Source organism: Saimiri boliviensis, chromosome 9, assembly GCF_048565385.1.
Source record: "Saimiri boliviensis isolate mSaiBol1 chromosome 9, mSaiBol1.pri, whole genome shotgun sequence".
NCBI lineage: Eukaryota > Metazoa > Chordata > Mammalia > Primates > Cebidae > Saimiri > Saimiri boliviensis.
Window position 1 is genome coordinate 62,820,935 of NC_133457.1, and position 27,012 is coordinate 62,847,946.

At 47.0% G+C, this 27,012-nt stretch overlaps 1 protein-coding gene and 1 non-coding gene across 3 annotated transcripts in view; one reads left to right on the forward strand and one right to left on the reverse strand.

Moving 5' to 3' along the window:
• The window catches only part of ITGA9 (integrin subunit alpha 9), a 372,517-nt gene that overhangs the window by 130,387 nt on the left and 215,118 nt on the right, over positions 1–27,012 (forward strand). The window lies entirely within an intron of this gene.
• LOC120360883 (U7 small nuclear RNA) lies at positions 2,477–2,538 on the reverse strand. The gene has a single exon (XR_005577284.1). It is a non-coding gene; the product is annotated as a U7 small nuclear RNA (small nuclear RNA).

The following is a 27,012-nucleotide window of genomic DNA, read 5'->3' on the forward strand; positions in this document are numbered from 1 at the left end:
ACACTGAGGACCATCAGGCCAGAAACGTATCACCCACTTTTTCTGAGAAGGGCCTTTACTTTAGGAGTAGTAATGTAGAAATGAAGAAGCCCAGTGGATGGTCCCTTAGGGGAGGCATCTCAGCACAGGCCCTTTTGGGGAGCAGGAGGGATTGCATAGCAATATTGCATGCCCAGAGTTGCTGTTCCCAGGCCAGGGCTCAACTCAGGGCAGGGAGGTCTACCGGAGGCAGCATATCACACACAAGTTGTCCAAGAGATTGAGAGAGAGTGCAAAATCTGAGCTGTGCTTATGGGAAGCTCAGAGTCTCACAAAACTGTACCCGTGCTGCCCATGGTTTATGTTTAATGAGTGAAATGATGATTGAGTAAGATAAGACAATTGGACAAAAAGGCTGGACCTTCTTGTGTGGGTATTGAGTGGAAAGTGATTCAAGTGGCTAGACTCACTCTCTGGCCATAAACTGGAAGTGGGGCTGGACAGGATGAACTAGAGACCTCTTGTGGTCCCATCATTCAGGCCTGTGGCTCTCATCTGAGACCAGTGGTTCTTAAACTTTTGCAGGCATCAGAATCGCCTGGAGGACTTGCTAAAGCACAAATTGCTGGGCCCCACCCCAGCGTTTCTGATTCAGTGGGTCTGGGGTGGGAGCTAGGAGTGCATTTCTAAGCACTCTCTGGAGATACTGATGCTGCTGGTCCTGGGACCACCCTCTGAGATATAGTGATCTAGACCGCAAAGGAGACCTGGGTCCTCGGGAGGGAATCTGCTTTCTGCTTTCCTAGGGACTAGTAAAGCAAGGAGGTGCCTGCGCTGGAAGGTAGCAGCGGAGGTGGAGGGGAGGAGTACCGTGTTCGTCATGCTGCACCAGCGGAGGCCTGTCATCCTTTATTCATCCTGTGCTCTGCTTGCCCTCAGTCTCAGAAATTCCAAAGGGCCATTTATGACCCTGCATTTTTTGTTTAAAGAAGGAAGGAAACCGAACTGCCTGCTCTATGAATTCTGAGCTAGTGAGGATCATGGGGATTTTGTAGGTTATTTTGGTAGCCCGTTGAGTTTTGTCTCAGGATTTCAGCAGAATCCAAGCCGTGTGACATGGACCATTAACACTCAGCTGCCACCTGCTGGATCCTGCCCTGTATACATGCCCAGGGATCTCTGAGGATGGATGTGTGTCATTCACACACCAAGTCTGTTAGAGACAGCAGAGAACTTCGTTTTTTTTCTGTGTCCTGGTGAGAGTCTTTTCTCTCTTTCCCTTGTGTTTCTTTGAGGGAGCTTGAGTGGCAGGATTATTATTGAGAGTACTTTTTAAGTTCCCAAGAATTAGATAGGAAATGAACTCAATGCGAGCTCACATTTTACCCTCAAGAAAATGACCTCAGGCAGGCCTTACCGTGGGGTGGTTAAGAGCATGGCCTGGCTTTGGAACGCCTGGATTGGGAATCCTTGTTCTGTCACTTTATCACTGTGTGATCCTGAGCCAGTGATGTGACCTCCCTGCGCTTCAGTTTCTTCACCTATAAAGTTGGGATCATACTAGAACCTATTTAGTCGGATTGCTGTAAGGACCAAATGAGATAATGTATCTCATGCAATTAGAATTGCACCTGTCACTTACAGAAAGAAGACAATACATTTTTTTTTTTTTTGAGATGAAGTTTTGCTCTTGCTACCCAGGCCAGAGTGCAGTGGCATGAACATGGCTCACTGCAACCTCCACCTCCTGGGTTCAAGTGATTCTCCTACCTCAGCTTCCCAAGTAGCTGGGATGACAGGCATGCACCACCACGCCAATCTAATTTTTGTCTTTTTAGTAGAGATGGGGTTTCTCCATATTTGTCAGGCTGTTCTCAAACTCCCGACCTCCCATGATCTGCCCGCCTTGGCCTCCCAAAGTGCTAGGAATACAGGTGTGAGCCTCCGCGCCCAGCCAGAAGGCAATACATTTTAATTCTTACTATAAGACTGAGACATCCAAAGACGTCTCATACTGTAATGTATGATATTTGTGTATATACTTTTTAAGGAATACAATCCCTAGTTTCCTATCTACTCAAGGTTATGTTTTATAGATGCTAACAGTGTACCTTATAGAGAAAATCAGCTGAGGGTTGGAAAAATGATATAGTTCTAAAATTCTTTAAGTCTCGCTTAATATTTTTACCTGTTACTGCTTTCATCATCACCTCTCATTCTAATTTTCCAATAAGCTTGAGAAGCACGATGGAGTCATAAATCATAAAACGAAGATGTGTACGACTTTGATAAGGTCTCACATGGGATGTCAATAACAAGACCTTACATACCTGGCCTCACACTTTATTTGAACTTCCCATTTAATCCCTGCAGTGGTCTCATTAGCTTCTGTTAATCCCATTTTACAGTTTGTGTAGTAGAGACTTCAGAGACGTAACTGGCCCAGGCTCCACAGGTGGTTAATGACAGAGCTGGGATTTTCTTGTGGAGGGGCAGGGGAGACTTTCTGGTAAAGCCCGGAAAACCTGCTAGACAAATTCTAAAAGAGCAGTAACACTCGGAGCTGGGATTCTAATCTCATCTGTTGTTTCAGGAACCACCTTCTTCCCAGTATGTTTAAGCACCTGGCTGGTTTTTCACTTTGGGTTCTCATTCAGATTTGGGATTCTGTTTATTGAGAGATGATGTCCCAGTTACTCTAGCTCTGTTACAAACAACTTCAAAACTTGGGGCTGTGAAATAATCATTTTATTTTGCTCATGGATTCTGTGGGTTATTCAGACTCAGTGTTCCATGACATTTGGGGCCTCAGCAGGAGAGATTCAACCATGGGAGCTAGAGTCGTCTTTGGTGTCTTTGCCCATGTGTCCCGCAGGTGTGTGTTTGGGACAGGGACCTCAGGTGGGCTGTCAGCCAGAACACCTACGTGTGTCCTTTTAATGTGGCTTTCTGGCTGGGCTGATTTGGGTTTTCTCAGAGCATGGCAGCCTGATTCCTAGTGGGATTTCTGAGACGGTGCAGTGGAAGTGCCTGGCACTTCTATGATCTAGCAGTAGCTTCAAGGAAGGAAACGTTTTCATATTGAAAGAAGAGAATATGAACCATGGGTGCCAGGTACAGGGAGCCACCTGTGAGGATCCTGAGTAGAGGCTTAGGTCAGTGTGACACAGTGGTGGGAGTGGACAGAGACAGGGGATGCTGGGCCGTTCATTTACCCCACAGATATTCCATCCATCTCTGAGCTAGGCAGAGTGAGCAGGGCACCAGTCTAGCGGCTCTGCTGGATAGTCACGTCACACGGGAAGCCTAAGTACTATATTCTCATCTCGTTGAAAATTTGACCTTTTAACGGTTTATTTATATTTAGCTCAGGCCTTAAAGGTTCCATATACTATCTAAAAAGGCAAAAGTTCATCTCAGTCAATGTCCTTTCTTGCTTGCGTTTAAGTTGGTTGGGAAGAAACAAAGACACCAGAAGGTTAGTTGTAAAAGTTTATTTTACATTTATGTGAAGTTTATTTTTGGTCCTGATAGTCTTCATAGGGTAGGTTTTTCTTTTAAGACTGTTAATAGTGTATTTCCTTTTTATTTGCCACTCCCCACCAAAATAAACCCTCTTTTATTTTTGAATCAACTTCATATCCTCAGAACATCCAACTTTAAATAATGGTTGGAGAAGCTCCAGGTTAAGTAGAGAGTAAAATCCTATTGCTTTTTGACCTTTGGGTTAGGATCAAGTGTGGTGTAATAAAATATCAGTCCCAAGAGTCACCTTTGCTGACTTTTTTTCCTATTATTCTTTCCTGTTTTTCCATATTCATGCAGGTCTTGCAGCCAAGGATTGTTACGTTAAGATCCAATCTGAAATTAAAACTTACCATTTAACCAATATGCTGTAAAGCTGTTGGCCTCCCACCGGGATGTGGTTACCTTTCCCTAAACTTCCTGAGTTTCTCCTTTTAGCCCCACAGTGGATTTCTTATGGAGCCTTTGGAAAGTTCCTTGCTATTTCACGGCCATTTCCCGTCAGAGTGGGGAATATTGACTGTGCAAACCACTTAAGGTCACAGGCGCCGCAGCTGTGCTCCTTCTTTGCAGAAGCGGGGGTCCTCTGGGTGTGACTGTGCTCAGCCCTTTCAGGTGGTGAAGGTCTGACATCAGGCTGACAGAGCAGATCCATATTGGGATTGGGGCTCCAGCAGGATCAGAATGACTTCACCCAGACTTCTGGAGCTGGAGCTCATTCTCAGAACCTTCCAGAAGACCCTGCCCTGGAATTGCTTTCAAGGGTCTTTTTCATCTGTGTACAGAGTATATTTTCCTGGAGGAAGCTTTGCCGAAGGACCCTGAGTCAAGGCTAACAGGGTGGGAGCAGCTATGCACAGTTGCATTTCAGTTTTGATGATCTGTCTGTTGGTGAGCATCTTGGTGGTGAGGGTGTTTACACGACCACAGATGCTTCTCACCCCAAGTGCCTGTGCCCTGTGCTGCTGGTGCCACTCACCCTCAGGCATTCCTGCGTGGCAGTAGCAGATTCTAGAGTGTCCTATTGCTGATTTGGGGGCTGCAGAGTGATGCGAGGAGAAGTCCCGCTCGTTGGCCTTCAGTGGGCATTTAACAGCGTATTCCACCAGGCCCTTGCCTACTGTTGTTTTGTTCAGGCTGCTGTATAACTTTGACTTTCTCTGCAGTCTCCTTTTTAAAGGGTAAATAAAGATAGTGAGAGTCACAAAAATAACATCAATGATGGCAGCTAGTGTTTACTGAGTGCTGAACAGACCCAGGCGCCATTCTAACCTCGTTACCCAAGTTGTCTCTGCTAGTCCTCACCACAGCCCCGTGAAATGTGAACTGAGGCCGAGAGAGAAAAGCGGCTTTGCCCAAGGTGTTATAAGCAGGAAACACTGAAGCAGGACCCAAGCCCAATCTGTGTTGATGGGGGAGTCAATACTCTGACTCTTTGGCTGTTCTGTTGCGTGCCCAGGCCATTCCTGTAGAAGGGAGACTGTGACGCAGGTGACAGAGGATGGCTACAGAAGCGTGGCTGCGTGGTTGCGTGGCTGTGCGTCACCCACCCTGCAGTGTCTGCTGGCCAGAAACGGTGCTACCTGCAAAATGCTTTGAGCACAGTGGAAACAAGTCATTACAACTCAAAACATTTATTATTCTGATATTAGGTCAAGGATTTCATGATTGAGTTTTAGGGGGGCTAATTTTAGACTTTCTGAAAATCGGTCTCAAGAAACAAAACCCGGAGTCAAGTAAAATGATGCTTTGGGCACTGATGATTCTCAGAAGAAGCCATGAAAGGGTCGGTCTTACCCCCAGGAACGCTCACTGTCTAGCAGCCTAGAGCAAGTGGAACTTCAGGTGGCTTTAATTCTTCCCTGGGTACTGCTGGTCTCCAGGGACACAGGGGTAAAGAGGTAACTGTCCTTGTCCTCAAGGGCCTCACCCTCCAGGAGGACACAGCTGGCAGTGACAAGATGTGCCAGTGCCTTCTCGCAGCGGGGCACACAGGGCTGGGGGAGCTGAGAGGAGAAAAGGGTGAATTTGGCCTTGGCCTGGAGGAGCCTTTTAACGTCTTCGAATAGAAACTCTCATAACCTTCCTGCAGGTGCACTGCCTGTGACGAGGAGTCTTAATATTTTTTTTTCTTTAATAAGAGAAAGCCAGGCTTTTGATGAAGACTTCTGTGTCAGTTTTGGGATCTTCATTTTGTTATAAGGGATTTCAGTTACAGCAGTGTGAGGTGGGTGGTCAGGAAATGTTCCCCCTCGGCTCACTTTTTCTTAGAGAAGTCCTGATGGAGAGGGTGAGGTGGGAAGAGGGTGAGGGGGAAGACTTCATGGAGCATGGCAGGCATGCTACGTGTGCCACAGCCAAGCGTGGAGGTCCCTACCACAATTCTTGTCCTTTGGGACAGGGTCTAGCTCTGTCGGCCAGGATGGAATGCAGTGGCACAATCTCAGCTCACTGCAGCCTCTGCCTCCCAGGCTCAAGCCATCCTCCCTCAGGCTCCCGATCGCCTGGGACCACAGGCGTGCACCACCATGCCGGCATAATTTTTTGCCCCCCTTTTTTTTTTTAGAGACGAGTTTTGCCATGTTTCCCAGGCTGGTCTCGAACTCAAATGATCCACCTGCCTCAGCCTCCCAAAGTGCTGGAATTACAAGGCGTGAGGCACCAGACTCTGCCTTCAACCACAATTCTCATTTAGAAAATGAAAATAGAGTGAAATAGAAATGATAGAATCAAGTCAGTTTGCTCATTCAGAGCCATGTGCTGCTAGGACTCATGTGGTCCAGTCTGGCACAGGCTGACCCCTTCCCCTCAGGACCCATCCTCGGGGTTGTCCAGTCCTTGGGCTGTGTTGCTCTGATACGGTGCAGGTGGTCAGTGGGGCTGGGAAGAACAGAAAGATGAGGGCCATATCCAGTTAAGTCATTTCCTTCCTGTGGCACAGCCGTGACACCACCCTGTGGATGGTTGGGCATTCCCGTGTTTGCTAGTTATATATGGCCGAGCCCTTCAGCCTTTCTGCCTCACTTCCAATTTCTTCCTTGGGTGGGAAGGCCTTGAGCCTCAATTAACTGTTTGAGTTTTTTTGAGTATAAAAGGAATCCTGGCTTGGCATTGGGTGAATACAATCATAAAACCCAAATGATGTTACTGGCCTTATCTGAGCTGAGGGTGGTGTTGGCACCTTCATAGCTGACATCAAATGGATCTCCAAGCCCGAGCACCAACAGTGGAACCAGCTATTGCTGCTTCTGGTGTATCATCCAAATGGGTTTTCCCAGCCATCTTCTGGTGCATTTCTAACATATCCTTAAAAGGCATAAAGAAGTGACATAGATGATGGCTGGAAAGATTACGTTATTTCTCGTGGCTTCCTTAATTTGGAAATAACCAGCCTTCCTTCCACCCCCGCTACATGCATTAGAAACTTCTCCTGAATTGTTTTTGTTCTGTTTTTAATAAGGTTGTGGTACAAGAGGAGCAATTAATAAAATCTTCCATTTCCACATCTACTGTGAAGCTTTGTGACTTCTCGTGTGATGATGGCTAAGTGAGCAGAACATGTGAAATCTAAGTAGATTTGTGGAAACAGAAACACACTTTTATTTAGTCGTGAGCGTCACTTGGAGTATAAATAGAGCTCTTTGTGATTCGTGTGTTGGTCTTTCCTCCTGGAGGGCTTCAGTATTATCTCGTGCTGTCATCTTTATGTTGTATTGGAAAAATCTGGGATTCTTTTTCCCTTGGTCATTTACTTTTTAAAAAATAATGTAGTTTTAAAGAATTCTTGCTATTTAATCTCGAGACCAAACATGGTTTCTAACGAGGAAATGGTACTTAATAAAGTTTGATATTTTTAGTTCTAGAAAGAATTGTTTTGGGGGGTGGGAGGCTGCAGTTGAGAGGTAGAAGGAATGTTCAGTGAGGGAAAGACTGTGGTTCCTTTTGTTCTTTCAAAACTTGTGTCTCTGTTGGAAAGAAAGGTTTGATTTTGGAACTTTCAAGTGTACTGCTTGATGTTGCTAAATTTGTTAATTGCTGGGAACATTTGTATGAGCTTATTTCATAAGGATTTATGTGCTTTATGGGCTGGTGTGGGGTAAGGGGTGGAGAAGCTTACCTCCTTCAGAAGGGTCTTCATCCCTAGAGGGACACGGAATGACCCTTTTGGTGGGAAACGTAAAGGCTAGTCTGCTTTTGGATGATTTTTCAAGGAAGATGGCAGCTGTCCATCTCCAGTCTTCCCAGCACTCCCTTAGGGAGCTCCTTCCTTTTACGCATCTTTTGCTCCCCATGGCTTGGCCGTGACACCGTGCTTCCGCAGTCTTACTTACTTACATCTGCTAACGGGGCACGAGAGACCATTCTCCCATTGTCCCTGGACCACCACTCTGATGTGGATTTAGATGGGATCAGGAATTTTGTTGAGAATCCTTTTGTCCATAAACAAAATGATGGTGAGAGAAATCTGCTTCCCATAAGCCATAATCTCAGCAGGCTCCTAGCAATTCTCTAGCTATTTCTGTATCCGGGTCCCCAAGAGGGCTACAGGGAAGACTTCATCATGGCGGGAGGGAAGAAAAAAGGTAAAGTCCTGAGATGTTTTCTTCCTATTCCTTGTAATGTTTAGCCATGTATAGTCACATGCCAGTCGCCTAGGGCTGAGAAAGGGGAGCAAGCAGAGGAGATGAGGAAGAGGCCAGATGGGGTGGTTCACAGTCAATTAGCGGAAATTAGATCATGTTACGGACGGGAAGCTTTTCCCCTCTATCATGATTTAGGATCTCATCCTTCCCAAGAGAAGTTCCGGGAACCTGTCCTCTGGTATCTGGGAAATGGCCTCCTGGCAGTGTGCATAGCCCCAGGGAAGCCCTCAGACCAACCCATCCTTCTCTTGACTCCTCTCCTAATGGTCACATGGTGTCACCACTCTTTTAAGCCAAGTCAAATTGAATGGAGCAGAAAACCCAAAGAAGTTTATGCATTAGAGGCTTACTGATCTCACGCAGAAGTAATTCAGCATTAGTTTAGTGGCTCACTGAACATTCAGGATCAAGGGTCCTTTTCTCTTACTGTTCCACCATCCCCAGAATATGGCTTCTAGTTTCAAAGCTACCTCATGGCCCAGTGTGACTGTTGGAGCTCCAGCCATGACGTCCAAATTCCAGATAGGAAAAAGAAGGAAGAGAGAAGAACACACAAAAAAGTTATCTCCTAGCTAATTCGTTCTTGTTTATGGCGTTTTCCTGGAAGCCTCACATTATGGTTTCTGCTTGTATCTTCTTGACCACCTCTTCTCCAGGGGAGACTAGAAAACGTCTTTTAGGTAGGCATATTGTAGGTTGGAATAAAATGGAGTTTGGCTAAAAGGGAAAAGTAGAGAATGGATATTGGCTGGGCTTATAGTCTCTGCCATGGTCTAGTATAGATGAAGTACCGCATGTGTGAACCTTCATATATTCTCCAAATATTCTGTTTGTAATATCTAACCCTCCTGTCAGATCCTAGGGCATCTGGGAGCCGGGAGCTTATCCTCTCCTCTGTATCAATCCAGGGGCCCACATGCTGGGGTTATAGCCCATCTTTGTTCAGCTGATTCAGATTCAGCCCTTGCCTCCCATATCCCTCACCATAGACATGCAGTTATAAATGACTTCTTGTTAAGCATTTTTTTTAGAATTAACATTTTCCCAGATAGCTTTTACATAATTATCCATTTAATGTGTTGTTAATGATAAAGATTCTAATAGTTATCAATAACATTGGAAAAAAGAAATCTGGGCATGAAAATTAGCAGCATGGTACGTATGAAGTACATTCCGAGTACTACCTGATTTCAGATATTAGGAAAGCAAGACAGGAGGGTTTCACCACTAGTCAGTATCAGTAGATTGTTGGGGAGAAATCTTTATGAAAAACACTACTTTTCACTCTTTTTTTCGAGTTTGAACTGACAGTGTGGAAAGATGGGAGATGTCTGAGAAAACTTGGGTCAGTACTCCATGTTCGTAAAAGGACAGGGAATCCTGAAAATCTAGTTACATAAATTTATGTTCCACCACAGGAAAAGTCAGTGGATGGCTGGAAGGAGGGCATTCCCCTTTTGCTCTGGAAGGGAAGGAAACTCTGACTGCCGGACTTCTCAGTCGGAAAGTGTCTTTGGTGAGCCTTAACCATGTGACTGGCTGATTCACCTCATCCGCCAAGCCTCAGGAGAGGTGATGTAACCAGGGACTGCAACTTCTAGGGAGACAGGAAAAATCACTATTGGCCCAACCCTCTGGCCTTGGAAGCTTAACAGGGCTTTGGCCCATGGCAGAGGGAAGTTTGAGCTGCGTTTTGTGATTCTCTTTTAAATGTTGGCCAGAGCATCCATTGTTCTTCTTCCTCATTTTTCTTCTCCTCTTCCCTCTTTTTCTTCTTTCTTACCTTTTCTCGTTTTCATCCTGGATGTGCTCCTGCGTATGGTCATTCTGCTCTTCCCAAATTAACTCAGGTCTGACCTTTGAAAATACATGTATTAATAAGGAATCCTATGGGCTTCCTGCTGTATTTCTGGTTTTGAGTCTGATGAACACAAGCTAGGAGGTCGAGTAGAGAGAACTTGGACTTTGGTGTCCAATAGATATGCGTGTGAATTCCAGCCCGGCCATCGCTGGCTCTGTGACTCTGGGTGAGTCGCTTTACTTCACTGACTCTCCAGAATCTCATCTGGAACCTGAGGTTAATTCCTGTTTCAAAGGGCTGGTAGGAGAACTACTAAGAAGTTTGGATTTTATTTACAGTGCTCTGGGAAGCAGGGAAGTGACCTGATATGGTAGATGTTTTCAAAAGATCACTCTGGCCCTATGGGAGAGTAAATGAACAGAGGCTGGAGTGGAAGCAGACAGCCCAGCTAGGAGGCAAGAACAGTGGACAAGATGGCTGGACGGGTGTGGGCACAGAGGGAAGCAATGGGTCTTGAGAACTTTTGGAGGTAAAGACAGTAGGGACAGCTGAAGTCTTAGATGTGGAGAAGGGAGGAAAAGAGAATACTCAAACATGGATCTTAGGTTGGGGCTTGAGTGCGTGATGGGTGAGGCCTGTTGGACAGCAGAGCCCGGGACTGTGCACGGGGATGACACCCACAAGATGTTGGCTGGCCGGCTGGATTCATGACTGTCTGGAGGAAAGAAGGGCACATGTGTTCCTGGGCTGTGTTGGATGCTGAATGTAGTGGGGCAGACCCAGTTCTGTTTCTTGCTTTGAAGCGACTGTGCTCCACTTATCTGCCCTGTTTATATGGCAGCTTCCAAGATCAAGTTGGGCAGTCTTGAGCAAGGTCTGGAAAGCAAGACAGTCTCTCGAAAGTTTCAGGATCCCTGATACTTACCTTGTTAACACTGTAGATGACCTTGGTGCCTTCCCTGCAGCTGTCTGCTTCACTAGAGAGTCAGAACAAAGTGAGAGCGAACTCAGAGTGGGACTTGGGATGGGCTTTGGAATCTGAGCAGCATTCTCAAAGCTGGGTGCTGTAGTGCATGACTGTTATGGATGGGGCCAGGGCCCCACTTCCACACCATTCTAAATGGATACATCTGGCAGGAGATGTTCACCTAGAAATCTGGGTCTTAAACCGCTTTGAGAAATGCTGTCCTGGAGGAGTTTCCCAGCAGCCCCTGTTCCGGTTCTTTTTCATCCACTTTTTAAAAAGGAAATCCTTTTGGTGGCAAAATCTCCTCTTCCTGTCCGTAATTCAGACTATGGCGGCACTTAGAGGCAGGCAGCCTTCCCTCCAAGGAGAAAGAAATCCTCCACGTGTTTTATGAGTATATTCCTAACAATGACAATAGCAGCAAACAAACGCCACAGTGGTGATTTCATACTCATGAAATTATTTTCATGGAGTTAAAGCCTAGATAAAAGTCTTTGGCAACTCTCTAAAGAATACCTCAAGAGAAAAAGAGAGGCCAGAATTTATAGAATCTAAAAATAGCAGTTGAAGTGCAGCTGTGTTTAGCCTGTCAGAGAACCTGTTGAGTCAAGACGGGCAGGGGATTTTATTTCTCCGGCCCTGAGGTCATTTGTCTTGTTTAAGAAGGGGCAGCAAACATTTCCAAATAGGGATTGAGTTTTAAGGGGAGGAAGATGGCTGAATGTATATGGTATTTCTTGTTTTCTGTTCTTATTCTTCCTACCTCCGACCTCGTTCCATATTTCCTCTTAAGAAAAGGAAGGAGAGGGGCCGGGCGCAGTGGCTCAAGCCTGTAATCCCAGCACTTTGGGAGGCCGAGGCGGGTGGATCACGAGGTCGAGAGATCGAGACCATCCTGGTCAACAAGGTGAAACCCCGTCTCTACTAAAAATACAAAAAGTTAGCTGGGCATGGTGGTGCGTGCCTGTAATCCCAGCTACTTAGGAGGCTGAGGCAGGAGAATTGCCTGAGCCCAGGAGGTGGAGGTTGCGGTGAGCCGAGGTCGCGCCATTGCACTCCAGCCTGGGTAACAAGATCGAAACTCCGTCTCAAAAAAAAAAAAAAAAAAAAAAAAAGAAAAGGAAGGAGAGTTTGGTTTTCTCGGTAGAGTAAGTAGTGACTGCCTAGGTGGCAGGATTTTGGATGGTAGTGGCGATGTTACTTATTGATGGCACGTTTGATGACTGCTAGTCCTAGGACTGGTGGGGGGAGCCTAACTATTTGGTCTTCGTGGGTTCTGTACAATCCCATTAAGTTGAAGGAATAAACCCGTAGTTGGAGAAATAACAGTGTGACTTCTCCAAGACTGGCTGATTTTTGGACCTTCTTTGTCCCATTTCTAGTCAGGGACAGTATCTTCCCCCTGTTCCACAGCCCACAAAATAAGATGTCTGTCCCACTTTTTGCCTAAGCAATCCTCAAGCCTCCATACTTAACAACATTGAAACGGCAGCATCTTAAAACTTGTCAACCAGTAGGCCCTCAAACTTCCTGCCCTTTACTATTTATTGAAAGCTTGGTGGAAGTGAATTCTGTTTGTGGTGGCATGTTTGAAGGTTATGCCATCCGTTAGACTGGAGGCCAGAGGTTGAGAACTCGTTGCCCTCAGGTTGAGTCTTCCTCATCGTCATGCTTTGCTTGCTGGCACAGTGTTGACGTGTATGATTGCTGATATTAGAAAACTGGGATGCTGTGTTTACAGATCTTGATTTCTGGAATCTCCTGTGTTGCTCTAAGATACATCCTTTACTTAGACTTTGGAGAGGTGTCCCCAGACTGCCGTGCATAGGTCCTTGTCCTCCCAGAGGTAGCTCACCTGTGGTTCATGATGAGAAGCAGCCATTGTATTTTCTTCAAGGATAATAAAAAAGAGGTTAAATAAATCATATGTTGAGCACCTGGAAAACATATGCATGTGTGTGATGAGCACCCTGTCAGCGTTAGCTTCATCGTCGTCAGTGTATTTTCTGCAAGGGTTCTGTTGAGGACATTGTTCATGACTTAACCCAGTGTCTTACGAGGCCTCATGAAAGACATGTCTGGTGGATCTCAGTTCTAGAAGATAGCCATCCTTTTTCTGAATTACTGGGTCGTCTATACCTTGCTCATGTCCACAGTCTTATTTCTACCTTTGTACTAGCTTTGCAGAAGCTCAGAGGCAACTATGTAGTTGCTGTCTAGCAGGAGGACTTGGATTTGGTTTATTGATCCCTTGGCTTCACGTGCCATAATTTCCTCACTCCTCTGCTTTTCTCACTTAGTTTGTTGTGAGCAGTATTGTAAGCAGCCTTATATCCTGTTGGAACAAGGCTGTGTATAAATTAAAAGACAAACCAAGCATCCATTCCTCCGAGAGGTGGTATTATAGGCTTCCACATGAGGACAGGTTTCACTCCTTAATCTTGGGACTTCATGTGGTCTCTCTTCCTGCTAGACACTACTGACCTCTCATTGTCACATTGGACTTGATTCTATCAGTTGTGCTCATGCGTTCCCTTGAATCTAGATGCCTGCAACATCTGTTAGAGAATGGGATGGCTTATTTTCCTGGGAAGACTGATTGTATTAGTCAGCTGTTGCCACATAACAAACTGCCCCATAACTCCATGGCACACGTAAAGAAGTATTTATGTTCTCATGGATCTGTGGGATAGCTGGATAGTTCTGCTGCAGAACTGCACGTCATCTGAGAAACTGTTCTCCATGTCTCTCATCTTCCTAGAACTAGTTGGCTACTGCGGCAGGTTCTTCTCATGGTGATGGCAAAAATGCAAGAGGGGCATACAGAAACACGTGAAGCCTCTTAAGGGGTAGGCTTGGAACTGGCACTATCACTTCTTCCCTCATTCCATTGGCCAGATCAAGTCATGAGGCCCAATCCATCAGTAGAGTGGGAAAATAGAGTAGAAATAGAATAGCCTCTAGTGAGAAGAACCTCAGAGTCAATGACAAAGGGTAGAGGTACCGGGTGGGGGGTAAGGGGCAGCTGATAAATAATGCAGTCTAGCCTGTAATCCCAGCACTTTGAGAAGCCAAGGCAGGCAGATTACGAGGTCAACAGATGGAGACCCTCCTAGCCAACATGGTGAAACCCCATCTCTACTGAAAATACAAAAATACAAAAAGAATCGCTTGAACCTGGGAGACGGAGGTTGCCGTGAGCTGAGATCGCATCGCTGCACTCCAGCCTGGTGACAGAGTGAGACTCCATCTCAAGGAAGGAAGTGGGGAAGGAGGGAGGAAAGGAAGGAAGGAAGGAAGGAAGGAAGGGAAAAAAAAAAAGCAAGCAAGCAGTCTGTCACAGGCAGTGTAATTATTTGAAGACCATAAGGTTGGGCATACAGCATAGAGTATTTAGTTCTTAGTGGCTACGTTAGCTATTCTCTACTTACCCTCTCCAGATCCATTCTCCACTATAATCCCCCCTACTTTGTGCTCTTGGGAGGCTAACCTTCCCCTCTGTCTTTTAGTTGGGTTCAGTCAGAGGGGAGCACTGGAAAAAGAGGGTGGAAGAGTGGTCACCAAGTGACCATGGCCCTCTACGGAAGGCCATAGCTTCTGCCAGGTAGCTAGTTCTAATAACTTAGGGCTTCTAGTGACCCCTCTCCACCTTGCTTCTTTAGACTTAGGATGTTAATAGCTCCCTGCTTTGCCACGGGGGTCTCTTTTACACTGACTCCCCTCACTGTTGTAAATAGTGCCTTCAGTGAATTCCTTTCATCTCCCTGTTTGCAGGAAACATCTGCTCCTGGCTAGGACCCTCATGGATACAGTAGATGATTAGTACTATCTACTATAGTATTATAGTAGATGTTTATACGTTTTATATATATATATAGTAGATGTTTTATGTTTATATTATACATATTATATATACATATTATATATAAACATTATACATATATAATATGTATATATAATATGTGTAATATAAACATATTATGGCATGTTTCTGCATGCCCCTCTTGCATTTTTGCCATCACCATGAGAAGAACCTGCCCCAGTAGCCAACTAGTTCTAGGAATATGAGAGACATGGAGAACAGTTTCTCAGATGACGTGGTTGACTATCAGACCTCCTTGTTTTTCCTCCCCTCTGGCCTCTACATCCCTAACTGGTCACTTCTAGCCTGAAAAGCCCATGGGATGTCAGCTTGGGGATCCCTCTCTTTTTTCCCCATAACTTGTCCAACCACCTTTCCTCTCTCAAGAATCTGACAGAGTAAACGCACCAGAGCAAATTCAGACAAATAAGGTTTTACTTTTCTCCTTTGGGATTCTTGGCATGCCCTTTGGGATTCTTGGCATGCCCTTTGGGACAATTAGGGAGGGATTCTTCCAAGTGCGACATTTTCTCTAGCAATTGGGGAGTTTTATTTTCCAGATGTGGTTTATGCCATATCACATTCCAAGAAGGGAACATGGAGCACATCTGTGGCTAAAGAAGTCTGAATACAAGGAAACTGTAGGTGAAATCTAACAATGGTCATCACCTCACTTTATTTGGCAAGGGGTAGTGAATACTGTTGTGTCTGACTCCATAGAGCAGTGTATTTGGTTTTTTTAAGCAGGAAGAAAGGGGTCCCCAAATTTTAATTTCTTGATTGAGTTTGAGAACCATCAGTGCATTTCCCAAGCTTCACTAGTGAAGATGGTGTTTTGTTAAAAATTCAGATTCCCACTGATTCACATCCAGCTGGGTCTGGGAATCCATTTTCAACGTGTATCCTGAGTAACTGATACAGTCATATATGGGAAGCACTGGGCACTGGTCATGACTCTCATGTTCTGGTCTGTGATTGAGGAGAAGTTTGTGATGAGAGTGATAATAGTGACGGTGGCAGACAACAGCATGTAACACTTAGAAATACTGTAAGAGGTTGCTGAGGTTTTACGTATATTCCTTCTGAGCTTGTATTTATCTAGTATTGCCTGTGCCAACAGTATTTTACCAGAATTGAATGGGAAGAAAGGTACTAGCAGGTTTTGTTAGATGTTCTAATTGATGCCAGAAGCAAAGATAGAGAAATCGTCGTGTTATAAATATGAACTCTCCAAGCAAAGAGCCTTTAGCCCACCCTTTGAGAAGCACTATATGACTTCTTGATGAGACTCTTTCACCTTTACCCTATTCCTGAATCATGCAAGAGGTGTTTCTAGAAAGCTCTGCAAAGGACTTTCTCTGACAGATGTCTCTAGGCAGGGGGAAGTCCTGACTGACTGTTCTCTGGAGAGGAACACAGATGTTCCCTCCTATAAAAGGACATGCTGGGCTGCTTCTTAAAGGCCATGAAGTCTCCTTTTAGGAATGCCATTTCAGGTTTCTGTAGCAGTTCTGCAGAAAGAAATGCCTAGAAAATGTAGAATTACTCTGATACCAGATGACTTTGCGGACTTCAGTAGCAAATGCATTGTGATTGTGCTCTGAGAATTTTGGGGGGAAAATTCCAAACTTTATTATAAATTATTATATCGGGGGAACCGTCATTTTACTGAATTTTAATTCGAGTTGCTGGGCAGCCTGGGCTGCCTCTTAGCTTAGGGGCCACCTGCTTACTGTCTGTGAGGCCCACTGAGGAAGTGTCTTGCTGGCACTCTGAGTTCACTCAGAATGTGGACTGTTCCATTTTTCTGTCGTCCAGCACTTGCTTTTTGGACATTTAGCTCTTTCACTTCCTTGCCATCTCCACATCCACACCCTTCCTTCTTCCTTTTGCAAAATCTATGACACTGTTGAATGAATGATACAAGCCCACGTTTTGGTGTTGGCATGCTTCCCTCCTTCATGGGAATGCCTTGGGTTGAAGCTGAGTTTTCAGCATCCCTGGTTTAGCATATGTTGAGTTGTGTATCTGGGAAAATAGCCTGATATCTATTTTCTCATTCTGCATTAAAATAGCATCTACTGACATTCAAGCCTCGATTAATTGAACCAGTAATTATTATATTAAAAATGGTCTGTATGCCCCAGGGCAGAGATTAGGCCATGGTGGGCATTTGAGACTTAGGGCCATAGACCCTGAAACATGCATTCTCCAGAACTGAGCATGCAACTGTTCACTTCTGACCGTCCAGCACAGGCTGTAGGAGAATACAGTTAAGTTCGGGTCCTAACTCCAGTCATGAATTTCAAGCTTCTTGTTACTGTTTTTCTTCCTGAAAGACAAAGGGAGTTTTATGCCCTGGCATTTTGAGGACGATGTTGAATGATTTGTTATTAGATGGGAAGATGTATGAAAGCAGTTTGTAATATCCTTCAGAAAACCAAACCATGAACCCACCCACCCCACCATTTATTCATCTCTCCATGTGTCCACCCACCCATCTACCTACCCATCCGCTGACTCAGCCATCCATTCACCCAGCCATTTCGACATTCACCAATTCCTGCAAGGTACTGAGTACTGCATTTATATGCTAGGGGTGCAAAAATAAAGTCTAATAATAATAATCATTATTTATTGAGAACGTACTATGTGCTGAGCAATGTCCAGTCTTCAGAGCAGCTTTGCGAGGTAGGAATTGTATTCTCTGTTTTATGAGAGAACAGAAGCGAATGTACTTGCCTGGGTCACCCGGCCAGTCAAGGCGGAGCAGGCCTGAGGCATCCTTGCAACATGAGAACCAGAGAAGCAGGTCATTCTTATGTTAAACAGACTCTTCTGCCTGGACCCAGGCCCACGTTTGCATGTAGAGTGGCACGCGGCAGCGGAGTCGGAGCTGGAACAGGCCTCATTTGTTGCTTCACTCCCTGGCTTATCTTCCTGCTATCAGAGAAAAAGGGAGAGGGATCAGCTCTTGTTGCTTGGCCTTGCCCTTGACAGCCTCTCAGAAACTTGAGTTCTCTCTGGATTCACCCTGTCATTTGATGGCACAGGAATGGAAATGGAGGTCCACTTAGTGAATATCTAAATATTTAAAGATTATGAATCAAGATAAGTGTTCTGTAAACTCTGTTCCATCCCACCTTAACAAATACACCTTTATAACCACTTGGAAGGCCTGGGTTGTATTTTGGGTTCTCAGGCTCCTCAGAATTTAGTGTAGGAATGGACGGCTTGGGGAGAGCCAAGCCCCCAGCTCACTCCCACTTCTCTTTCCATCTGGCTGCATCCCACATGGCAATGGGCCTTCTGTGCATGCTTGTGTGGACACCCATCCAAGCTCCGTCCACTCCCTCCCCACAGAGGCTGCCCTTGGGCCTCAGGTGGGTACACTCGCTTATGGTGCACTTTACAGCGTGGGGGACAAGCCCTGGAGCAGAGCCCAAAATGGACCCTGAAGGAGGACTCAGGGTTGCAGGGAATTCTGTTGTCCTGGGCACACAGAGCATATCTGAAAGAGGGAGATGTGGGCACTGACCTTGGCCTCACAAACTCATTGCCCCTGCAAAGAAATAATCAGGAGGGTCTCCTGAGCATGGGGTTCAGAGTAAGAGCCCCTGTTGCCTGGGTCTTACCCAGGATGATGCCATTTCTGCCAAGTCAGAGGATGAAAAGGACTGTGGAAGCCATATGACCCAGCTTTGTCATTTTATGGAGAGAGCATGGCTGGTAAATCTCAGTGATGGCTGGATCCCTGGTTCCCTGGTTCTCTAGTTCCCCAGCAAGTGCCGTGTCCTGCTCTTGCCTCTCTGAGCATCATCCTCGTGGCATTCTGGAGCATGAGGACCTAAGGCCGGGTCTGTGTGGATGACTGCAGTTATGTTCACGGACTCTGCTGCAGGGCTAGGATTGTTGAACATGTTTATACAAAGCTGCAGCTTTGGAAACAGGCTAGGGTGCACGTCTTAGCAGCCCCACTGACCAGCTTGGTGATTTTTGTTAAACTCCTGGAGCCTTGGCTTCCTCGTCTGGAAATTGGAGATAAAATGGTATCTGCAGGTAGAGTTGTGTAGGTGGAAAATGAGATGTTTTTAGAAATCTTCACACAGCCCTTGGCTTTCCCAAAGGGAACATCAGTGAATTGCAGCCACTGTGACTGCAGCTGCTACTGTCATTCTCCAGGCATCCTGGACCCCCTCCCAAGAAGAGGCGGCCATTCATTCATTCGCTCACTCACTCAAATATTGATAGAGCCCCTGTTATGTGCCAAGCACTATTCTGGTAGCATGGGACTCACCAGTGAACAAGAGAAGCACAGTTCCCTGCCGTGGTGGAGCTGGCATCCCAGCGGGCAGAGGCAGAGGTAAACCATAAACATATTAACCTGGAGATACAGACCGCATGGATTAGAGAGTATGGGAACACAAAAGCGGATTCGTGCTGTGGAAAAAGTGGATAAGGGAAAGGGGTTTGGTCGGCCCAAGGCGGACTGTGATTTTAAATAGGGTGGTCAGGGCAGGCCTCATGGAAGAGGTTTCTGATCCAGGACTTGAAGGAGGTGAGGGGAGAGAGCCATGTGGCAGACTCTGGGTGAAGAGCACGCAGGCAGTAGAAACAGCTGGAGTAAAGGCCCCAAGACAGGAGTGCCTGTTGTTCCAGGGACAGTCAGGAGGCCAGTGTGTCTAGAGCAGATGAGGGTGTGGGTGTGGATATTAAGAGATGAGCTCAGGGCCGGGCACGGTGGCTGACACCTGTAATCTCAGCACTTTGGGAGACTGAGGCGGGTGGATCATGAGGTCAAGAGATCGAGACCATCCTGGTCTACATGATGAAACCCCGTCTCTACTAAAAATACAAAAAAAAAATTAGCTGGGCATGGTGGCACGTGCCTGTAATCCCAGCCACTCAGGAGGCTGAGGCAGGAGAATTGCCTGAACCCAGGAGGCGGAGGTTGCGGTGAGCCAAGATCGCGCCATTGTATTCCAGCCTGGGTAACAAGAGCGAAACTCTGTCTCAAAAAAAAAAAAAAAAAAAAAAAAAAAAAAAAAAAAAAAAAGAGACAAGCTCAGAGACATGATTGAGGCTTGGCCATGTGGGGCCTAATAGACCATTGAAAGGACTTGGCTTTTACTCTGAGTAAGATGGCATCATTGCAGAGTACCGAGGGGGCAAATGACATGACCTTCTGCACCTCCTCCCACGCTGTAGGCCCAGCAGGCTGCCTCTGCATTGTTGGTCCTCCCTCACCTCCTGCCCTAGGCTCACTGCCCCCATCCGTGTTGCACCCGCCCCTCCCCCCGCAGCCACCATCCTCTAACAGGTAGAAGTGTGCCCTGGTCCCACTCCCTCAAGTCCCAGCTACATTTCCAGGCAAGGATGTGATGCCTAGTGTTCTGGAGCTCCTTTTTCAAAAGGAGTTACACTGCTTGTGGGAATTCAGGACGCAGGCAGCCTGGGGGTGCTTGCTTCATTTCTGAAAAAGCTGGTTGTGGCCACCCTGTCATGAGCTGTGGCTCTGCTGGGCTCTCCCTGGCCCCCATGGAGCTTCACAGTGTCCTAAGCCACCCCAGACCCCTGTTTTCCTGGCTGGCTTTATCCTGCTGAGCAGTGGGACAGAGGACAGGAAGATGGGAGGAAGATATTCCAGGGCTGGGTGGAGGGTCAGGGTGGAGTAGAGCAGCGCGAGGGTGTGAGAGGGAGCCAGCAGGAAGGAGGGCTGGGTTCTCATTCTCTGACCCACTCCCAGTCATGGCTCTCCCATAGGGTTTCACAGCTCAGTTCGAAGACACATTGTTCCCATGCATGGTGTAGCCAAGCCCAAATATTTAGCTGCAGCCACACCACCCTCATTCTGCTTATAACTGTGCTGTAGACATCAGTCCAGACACCCTCCAAGAGATACTCATCTGGTCCCTTGGCACCAGCCTGGGCGACCTTGCCTGGGGCTGGAAGGTTCTCTTGGGTTCTTTGCCAAAGTTCAGATGTTCCCCTTTCCTGCTCTGTGGGTGGGCCCTAGAGGGGGTTGGAAGAGGACTAAGGCATGCTTCACCCCTGGCTCGCCGACACAGAGACGAGGGTGGCCCCTGGGTCAGAGGGCTTCCTGTTGAGTCACAGCCTCCAGCCGATGTGCCCACTGTCCCACCCTTACACCACATAGATGCAGGGCACCCTGCAGCTTTGTTTCAGGAGGAATTCTGCCAGTGGAAACCCCGCATCCTTAGCCCAGCCCTGGGGGTTATCAGGGTGGCTCAGATGGAGCCACCTGCTGCCCTGCTCTGCCCCACCCTGTCCTGCAGAGGGGAGGCCCTGCCTATGGGAGAGTCTGCCTCCACTCGGCAGTGCTGCCCCTCCTGTCCCTGGGCTCCAGGGCTCTCGGTTTTGGGGATAAACAGAGGTGCTGGGCTCTGCTTTGTGATCTGGAAGGATCCGCTTCTCTTCATCTCCCCCCCTGCCCCCCAGCCTCCTTTTCATCATGTCTGTGTGAAAACGAAAACTATTGTTTATGTAAAAGGGCCATTTGCCTAATGTCCCTGGAATTTATTTGCTGGAGCATTTTCCATTTTCATATTCAGTTCAGACCTTGGCTGCAGTAGGGAGGTTATGTAACCTGGGATGGAACAAATCCCATTGGCATCTGGGGACCCTAGTGTACCCAACCCTTAGCCATTCCTGCAAGGGAGTGAGTGCCCCCCTGACTGTATTATATCCGAATTGCCAGCCTCTGTGGCTGCCAGAATTGGGAAGCCGGGGAATTGGAATGATAGAGAAGGAGTTGGCAGCATTTAGAATGGAGTCAGGAGGAAGATTTCCTTGAGGGGCTGGATTCGTAGATCTGCTTCGGAGCTGTCTCCTCCTCAGCTGTAGACCTCGGGGGTCCAGACCTTCCTTGCACACAAAGCCTCGGCCTTTCCTATCATCATGTCTGTGGATCTTAGCCAAAACCCTGAGCCCCACTGCTTGAGCCTTGGCTGGATTAGGGAACTGTCTCTGGCACTTTTCTTCCGGCTGTCAGTGGAATCTGTCTCCACATTCCCACCCCTCCCCAGCAGCCGTGAGGGCCATGCTTCTACCCCTAATTCCCAGCCTGTGCTCCTATGGTTTCTACTCAGAAGCCTTGTCTGGGTCTCCATGGAGTTGCTTTGACAAAGGGTGGGATGTTTCTAGGTTATGAGGGCCTGGACATTTGCCTGCCTGGGGTTTTAAGAGGAGGCAAATACATAGAGTAGGTTTTGGAGCCCTGAACTTAGTCATGGGTGGATAGGGGTAGGGTGAAGAGGGGGTGCAGCCTCTGCCTTCCCTCCCCACGCCCCCATATTCTGAGTTGGTAGAGAACCCTTTCATTTCTCCGACCTCTCTGTTTTATCCCCCTATGGACTGAGATATCTCCCTTTATACCAGTTTTTTGCTTAAACATGCTTATTAGCCTCCATTGAGAAAAAGGTAACCCTGTATTTATCTATATTAACACAATGCTAACTGCGGTAACAAACCCTCAATTTTCAGTGACTTGACCCTACTAGAAGTTTATTCATTGCTCATGTGTCAGTCAAATAAGGCTATTCCTCATTGGAGGAACCTTCCCCATGCAGTGATTCTGGGACTCCGATTTCTTTCCATTCCTGCTGCTGCAATCCCTTAGGACCTCCAGGACTTCTGCTTCCTGGGGGCAGGAGGAGAAAGGCAGTGGAGAAGGCACGCCCACCCCTTGAACACTCCAGCCTAGACGTGACCCAGATCCCTTCCACTAACTTCCCGTTGGTGGGAACTAGTCATGTGGCTACAGCCAGCCTCACGGGGGGCTGGGAAATGTGGGTCCAGGCTGAGCACTGCTTTGGTGGTAACTGCACGTATCGGTGGTGGGAGATGGAGAGGAGGGGGTGTACTTGGGAGATGGCAAGGTGAAGTCAGCAGGATGGCTTGAGTCTGTGTGGGGGGATCAAGCCAGGAGTCCAAGGAACCCTCAGGGTTCTAGTTTGGAGAACAGGGTGGATGGTGCGGCTGAAGGCAATGGAGTTGACAGGAAGAGGGACTGATGCTGAGAGGGAAAGCTCCTCTGTCAAGTGCCCAGCAGGGGTGGCTGCTGTAGGCACGTTTTGTGAATGCAGGAATGAGTGGAAATGGTAGTGATGAACTTTTGAGTCTGTTCTGCCGATCCCTTGCAGCTCTAGTGGAGGAAAACTGTCTGGTAGCTGTACTCCATAGCCTGAAACCATCGCACCTGATGAAACTGGACCAATCTGTTTTCAGGTATAAATCTAGCAGTTAGAATAATCAGGGGGAAAAAAGGCATAATCAGTAGCCCAGTCTTTGTGCAGGCTGCCATAAAAAAAATACAGTTGTTTCTTGGTATGTGTGGGAGACTGGCTCCAGCATCCTCAGTGGATACCAAAATTCTTAGATGCTCAAGTCCCTGATATAAGATGGAATCATATTTGTATATAACCTACATATATCCTCCTGTATACCTTAAATAGTCTCTAGATTACTTATAATACCTACCACCGTGTCAGTGCTGTGTAAATACTTGTTATACAGCGAGTGTTCGACTTACGACTGCGGTCGGGCCCGTGGAGCGGTCGTAACACGATTTGGTCGTAAGTTGAGTAGGCTGTATGTACAGTTGGAATGGTGCACGCGGAGATGGTGGTGCTGCCGGAAGCTGGTCTGCACTGTCCTACGCCCAGCTGGGCAACGTTTGCGCTGCCAGACGCGGAGCAGTCATGGCTAGCGATTGTGGTCGTTAAGTCGAATGGTCCTAAGTTGCATAGGTCATAAGTCGATCAATACCTATACTTTATTTTGGGTACTTTTTTGCTGTATTGTTATTTTTATTGTTTTTTTTTCCTGAATATTTTTGATCTGTGGTTGGTTGAATCCACAGATGTGGAACCTGTGGATACAGAGGGCTGACTATCCCATAAATTGGGTGGGTTACACAACAGAAATTAATTTTCTCACAGTTTTAGAGGCTGAAAGTCCAGAGTCAGGGTACCAGCATAGTTGACGTGTGGTGAGGGCTCTCTTCCTGGCTTAGAGATGGCCACCTTCCCACTGTGTCCTCGCATGCAGGGAGAGAGAGGGAGCAAGCTCTCTGGTGTCTCTTCTTATATCTCATCATGAAGGCTGTGACCTCATCTAAACCCAGTTATCTCCTGAAAGGCCCACCGCCGTGGGAGGTAGGGCTTCAACATGTGAATGTGGTTTTGGGGGACACAATTCGGTCCACAGCATCCCGTGGCAATGTCTCCCCAGGCAACGAGCCCTCTTCTGTGTCATGTATCGTCTGTCTGAGCTGTGGGGAGAGTGAAGGCAGCAGACTGGTGTCCTGGCTCATCCGCCTTAGGTCAGGAGGATGCCTGCTGTCCTCATGTGGGCACAACTTTCTCTGCTCTCCTGGGCCTCGGCCTCTTTGCCTTAGGATGCAATGCCCAGAAGGGCTGGAAACTGGCATGACTCAGGTCAGACCGGTGGCAAGCAGGCTGCCTCCTGCTGCTCCCCAGAAAGGGAAAGCCAGCTGAGGGTGATGCCTCGGGCTGCAGCTGCAGACCACTCTGCCACTGGGCTCATCCAGGCTGCGGCTGCCACATGTGGGACCAAGGGTGACAAGGCTGCCAGGAAGCCTGGGATTGGAGCCCCAGGGGCCATCGGAGCTCTGGGTCAGCAGCAGTCATTGGAGCAGGGATCCGGGAGGGCTTTTCAGGTGGGGGTTGAGATAGGGGTCTGACCCCATTCCTGCCTGACTGGCAGTCTTCATTAATGTACGTTTATACCTGGAGCAAGAGGAGCTGGGGAGGGGACTCACATCCCTGCCTTTGGGGAAAGCAGGGCAGAGTGAGGGAGAGTATGGTCTGCTTCCTAGCTGACATCTTCCCTTGCTCTCAGCAAGCTCCCCTGCCTCTTCCTTTCCTTCTGGTAAAGCATATGGAGAAGACTCAACAGTAAGGACTAATATTCAACAGTGAGGAGCAGATACAGTTTTTTAAGCAGGGGTCACTGTTAAGGAAGTTTGCATTTTGTTTTGTTTTTTAATTTCTAAATAAAGTTTGAAGTGAAGTGTCTGAGAGGCTGGATAACAGAGGTGAAAGGCTCAGACTTGGGAGCTCCATGGCCGGGATTTGAATCTGAACTCTTGGGCAGGTTCCTGAACTACTCAGTCCTCAGTTTCCCACCTATAAATGGTGATAACAGTCCCCTCCTACAGTCATTGTGAGGACTAAATGAGTTAACATTTATAGAGTTCTTATAGCAGTGCCCCTGATACTTAATAAGTGCCATATGGTGGGTGTTAAATATATATTTCAGGGAATGGGGTCTCACTGTGTTGCTCAGGCTAGAGTGCAGTAACTATTCACAGGCACAATGACAGCCCACTATAGCCTCCAACTCCCGGGCTCAAGCAGCCCTCCCTCCTCAGCCTCCCAAGTAGCTGTAACTACAGGCATGTACCATTGCACCCAGCTAAATTTTTAAATATTAAGTTTTGCTAAAAAGTGGGTAGAAACCAGAGGTGATAATTTCTGGTTCCCCCTAGTTATCTCCCTCAAGTATTTCCAAGTTCAAGTTACTTCTCTCGGAAAAGCCGCTTTTTTTTTTTTTTTTTTTTTTTGAGACAGGGTCTCACTTTGACACCTAGGCCAGAGTGTAGTGGCACCATCTCCACTCACTGCAGCTTCAACAGCCCAGGCTCAGGCGATCCTCCACCTCAGCTTCCTAAGTAGCAGGCACATGCCACAATGCCCGGCTAATTTTTAAAAATTTTTTGTAGAGGTGGGGTTTCGCTTTGTTGCTCAGGCTGGTCTTGAACTCCTAGGCTCAAGCAATCCACCTGCCACAGCCTCCTAAATGCTGGGTTTATAGGCGTGAGCCCCATGCCCAGCCTGCTTCCTTGTTTTTCTACAGCTCAGTAGCTGTAGAGTGAGAAAGATAATCAAATCTAGTACTGTTTCAAGACTGCAAGGGAGTATGTTCCTGCTGGGCAAAATGCAGCTTGCAGCTGCCATGCTTAATTTAGGATTAAATTGTCTTCAATCCTAAAACAAAATAGATAGATAAATAAAACCCGAGGGTTGTTGATATTATGTCCATTTTACAGATGAGGAAACCAAGCCTCAGAGTAGGTTTAGCAAGTTGGTCCAGGTCCAGAACTCAAACCCAAGTTTGTCTGAGGTCCTGATCTTTCCACAATGCCAGGCCTCTTCTCTCCTGCAAATGCTGTTGTTTCAGTTGCCATTTGAGTGTTACCCTTCTACTGTAACTTAAATGATGGATTACAGTGTTTGTTGAGCATCTGCTGCCTTTGAGAACTGTGGGAAAGCAAGAGATAGCCAAGGACGAGGCAGTGGTTGAGATAGAGGCATGATGCAATCTTGGGAGGAGCTACCTGAAACACTGTGTGATTCATGTGAAATTCCATGTTACTCCCTGGCAGTGCCCGGGAGTCCACAGGCAGAAATGACATTGGCACCTATGGGCATCAAGGAAGGTTTTCCTAATAGAATATGTGGTACAGGCTGTGCCTTGAAGGCTGAGCAAGGTTTTAGGAAGGGGACAAGGAAGGAGAGGCTATTGGAGGATAGGGACGGGGAGTGAGGAACAGGTGGGACCAAGATTTATATGTTCAGAGGGAAAAATGCTGGAATAAGATTGCAAAGTTAGATTTAAAACTGGTTATGGCCAGGTGTGGTGGCTTGCACCTGTAATCCCAGCACTTTGGGAGGCAAAGGCAGATGGAACATCTGAAATCAGGTGTTCGAGACCAGCCTGGCCAACATAGCGAAACCCCATCTCTACTAAAAATACAAAAAATTAGCTGGGCGTGTGGTGGGCTCCTGTAATCCCAGCCACTTAGGAGACTGAGGCAGGAGAATCATGTGAACCTGGGAGACAAAAGTTGCAGTAAACTGAGATTGAGCCACTGTATTCCAGCCTGAGCAGCAAGAGCAATACTCTATCTCAAAAACAAACAAACAAAGAAAAAAACTAGTTAATGTTCTGTAGGGCCATCCACAGAAACCTTTGGGATATCTTTCCACCAGACAGGAACCATTTATGGTTTATCAGTGTTCCACAAATTAGTTTCTAACTTTTAATCATTTGGCCCCTGTTCAAGGGTAAACAGTAAGTAGAGCAGAGATTCCTTTCCCTTGAGAATCACGTGACCTTTAGGCAGTGTTGTCAAATAGTGTTATAGGATGACATTAAAGGGGCACTTGGCATCCATAATGTTTTTGTCTTA